Raw genomic sequence first — 4,241 nt, 5'->3', positions numbered from 1 at the left:
CAACATTCCCACACTCTGTTTCAACACTCTGATCTTTCTCCTGCCCTGCAACACAGTCGGGGCAACCCAAGACGAAGTCTCTGCTGTGGTGAGGGTAACCCTAGGCGAAGACTCTGCCACAAACAAATCTAACGCCATAAAGTAATTTAAGTCATCCTTCAAAGACTCATCCTCCATCCTAGCAAATGGGCTCATCAACTGCTCACCTTTCGATGACCACGAGTCAACATCAGATTCATCACTACTAAGTACTATCAAACTTTCACATTAAGAATTTAACATTTCCATTGTCACCAAAATCTACTTACACATGCCCAGGCACCGGAACCTGCGCAACAGCTGACTTTAAGTATCATACAAAACAAAAACACGATTGTACCATCTCTACTCTATTCATTACACCTGCGCATAAGTCCCCACAGTCGCAGGGTCGTCAACGCCACCTTTTTTGAGCGAAGACTGCTCTTTAGCTACTGCCTCAACTTCGGCATCCTTTCTGGCCACCGAGCCCTCCAAGCCGACGAGGTCCTCAACTTATTCGTCCATCATCGCCTGCGAAGACAGCACAACAATGCATTAGACAAGGCAAACATAAAAGACACCTTTGCTAAGGGCGCAAACATACCTATGCCAGTGCTCGGTCATCCCTCTCCTGGACGACGCCGCAACCGTGAGGACCCCACATCCTATCGTAAAGCGCCCAACCATGCACTTCAACATGTCATCTTCGACCTGGAATACACCAGCGATGAAGTCCTCATTGCTCTGGTCAAAGGCCTCGAAGTGCCTGCAACCCTCACGAGCCAAGGCATTCGCGGCCCTTCGCAGGAGACGAGCGACGCCTAGGACATGAGGCCCGTCATGATGGATGGGAGCGACTCCAGCTCCTCCTGCAGCCACCCGAGAAAATGGGTCCCCACCTCCCCTCCAGACTTGTCGAAGGGGGCAGTTTGTGCACCGAGGTCGCGGTACGCATCAACAAAAAGTGTGTGCGCCCGGTCCACCCCGGCACGCGTGGTAGACTCCATCTTCTCGCGGTAGGTTCTCATGCTCTTCACCTCGAGCTCAAGCTCGACAGCACGGTTGTAGGCAGCTTGGGCCTCTGCGCGGGCACTCTCGACCTCCATCTTTGCCTTAGCGGTGACATCTTTCTCGTCGTTGAGCCGACGACCGAGATCTTCATTTTGTTTTTCAAGTGTCTTCACCTTATCGAGAAGGTTTCAACTCTTGTTCGCGGCCACCGACTTGTCCCTGATAGCTTCAGTATGTTGCATACGAAGGCGCTCTATTTTGCCCTCTAGTGATAAAGTCAGGTGCGTCTCATATGTGTGCCAAATAAGAACATCACATATAATGACAAAGTGTATAGAGATAAATGTCACAAATATAATTATTACATAGCGGAAGTCTTACAAAAATAAATGAGAACAATAAAGCGAACTAAGCATTATTCCTTGGTGCCATAAAGCTGACTGGGAGACGCCACCTAGATAAGCTCGTACTCCTCGTTGTAAGGCTCCTCCTGGACCACATGTTCTTCTCCTGTGGGTGGGGGGTTATATATCGCAAGGGTGAGCTCACAAAAGATCATAGCTCAACATGTTGTGGGGAATAATGTGCATGAACTCACCAAAGGTGGGAGCTCATGTGAAGTGTAAGGCTGATCAACAAATAGGGGTTAAAGCTGAGCATTGCTTTTAATAAGTTAGTCAAGTTTTATTAGCAGTTACTAAATGTAAGTAGATACCAAACCAGAGTAATAATAGATAAAAATTAATAATAAAACCACAATGTGATGCAAATGAAAAAATTGAATTTAATTCCATAAATTAATCATGCGAGAGTCTTGAGCTCCTCATGACCGCGAGCACGACTAGTATACCAGTTTTACACTCTACAGAGGTTGTACCCTTTACCCACAAGTCATGTCACCCGGTTGCCAAAGGGGTCTAGAAGTCCCATTCATCTCTATCGAGGAGACGAGGCAGGGTAACACTACGAGGCCTTTACAAGTTCCACTTGCTTCTAGGGAGCCGCAATGCAGGAATCCCCCATCTGACCGCCATTGCAACAAAATCAACCCGAGAACCTCCCTACACCGACAACTCCCCTACTGCACTTGCCCCTTTCGGGAGCCGAAATGCAGGAATCCCCCGTCTGACCGCCATTGCAACAAAATCAACCCGAGAACCTCCCTACACTGACAACTCCCCTACTGCACTTGCCCCTTTCAGGTAAGGTAGACCTCCATTATCTTTCCTAATTAATCAGCCAAGTGCATCCCATTCCACCCTTATGGTGGCACGTGTTTCTCAAGTTAAGGTCCATGTTCCAATTAACATAATATTCTTATCATGAACATAATAGAATAATAATAATAAAGAATGACCATGTGTAATAATTATCTCAACATCCAAAACCACATATAGCAATAGCCAAGACTACCCAAAAGTTCAGGGGTAAACAAGGTGTAAAGATGACCAAACTAGGGTGACCTATTGGGTCCCATCAAAATTAAGCCTATGCATGCCAAAATGATTATAGATGTCGGGGACCATAATTAGGGGTACCCTCAAGAATCCTAATTCTCAGCTGGTAACCCCCATCAGCACAAAGCTGCAAAGGCCTGATGGGTGCGATTAAGTCAGGGATCGATCCATTCGAGGGACTCGATCACGCCTCGCCCGAGCCTAGCCTCGGGCAAGGGCAGCCGACCCCGGAGGATCTCCGTCTCGCCCGAGGCCCCCCTCCAGCGACGAACATACTTCCGGCTCGCCCGAGGCCCTGTCTTCGCCAAGAAGCAACCCTGACCAAATCGCCGCGCCAACCGACCAAATCGCAGGAGCATTTAATGCAAAGGTGGCCTGACACCTTTATCCTGACGCGCGCCCTTCAGTCGACAGAGCCGAAGTGACCGCAGTCACTTCGCCGCTCCACTGTCCGGCCTGACAGAAGGACAGCGCCGCCTGCGCCGCTCCGACTGCTGTGCCACTCGACAGAGCAAGGCTGACAGGCAGCCAGGCCCGGCCTCAGACACCATAGGAAACTCCGCTTCGCCCGACCCAGGGCTCGGACTCAGGCTAAGCCCCGGAAGACGGCGAACTCTGCTCCGCCCGACCCAGGGCTCGGACTCGGGCTAAGCCTCGGAAGACGGCGAACTCCGCTCCGCCCGACCCAGGGCTCGGACTCGGGCTAAGCCCCAGAAGACGGCGAACTCTGCTCCGCCCGACCCAGGGCTCGGACTCGGGCTAAGCCCCGGAAGACGGCGAACTCCGCTCCGCCCGACCCAGGGCTCGGACTCGGGCTCAGCCCCTGAAGACGACGAACTCCGCTTCGCCCGACCCCAGGGCTCGGACTCAGCCCTGGCCTCAGCCGACGGTCTCCGCCTCGCCCGACCCAGGGGCTCGGACTCGACCTCAGCCACGGAAGACAGACTCGACCTCGACCTCGGAGGAGCCTCCACATCGCCCAACCTAGGGCGCGGACCGACCACGTCAACAGGAGGGAAGGAGCGGGCCACCACCCACGCAGGGGCCGACCCCAACTCGGCACACTCCCCTCCCCAGCACTGATGATGAAAATCCTTGAGGCTGAGGGAGGGGCAGAGGCCGCAGCCCGGCTTGCTTTCCCCCGCCATCAAACTGGAGGTCACCGTCTTGGGTGACCACCGGCGGAGGGGTGCAGCCGGGCTGCATGATGAAAATCCTTGAAGACGAACGATGGCTGAAAGGTACCAACTCCCACGGAGTCGCGTTCCCCCAACGACAAGGCGGAAGGACTGCGGGCATCCCCCATCCGGGGGCTCGGAAGGTGGAAAGATACGATGCATAAGGGAGCGCGAAGACATGGTCGCCTTTCAAGGGGGTCACCCTCCTTTTAAAGGCGACTCTCCCTACTTGCGTCCCCAGCCGTCACGGGCTGAGTCTTCTCCAACACGCTCCAAGGTCCTCCCCCTACGGCGCGGGGGCTGGGTCCCACGTGTCATGCAAGCCGGCCCAGGGCAGAAGAAGCCAAACCGCCGCGCACGGTGCATGCAACCGTCCAGCGGTTACAAGCGTCCCTCCACTTTCGCCCAGACCAGCGGGTGAAAGGGCGGGCAGCCATGCAGGCGGCATGCAACCGCGCCAAGTGGGCGCACCTCTCCGACTTCCAACGCGCCCAACATGGAAGCCCACGCCCACGCGTCATGCAACCGGCGCGCCGGTCGTTACGTGCAAGCAACTGCACCGCCACTCGCGCCA

Source organism: Zea mays, chromosome 8 (assembly GCF_902167145.1).
Source record: "Zea mays cultivar B73 chromosome 8, Zm-B73-REFERENCE-NAM-5.0, whole genome shotgun sequence".
NCBI classification, from domain to species: Eukaryota; Viridiplantae; Streptophyta; class Magnoliopsida; order Poales; family Poaceae; genus Zea; species Zea mays.
This window is presented reverse-complemented; position numbering follows the sequence as displayed.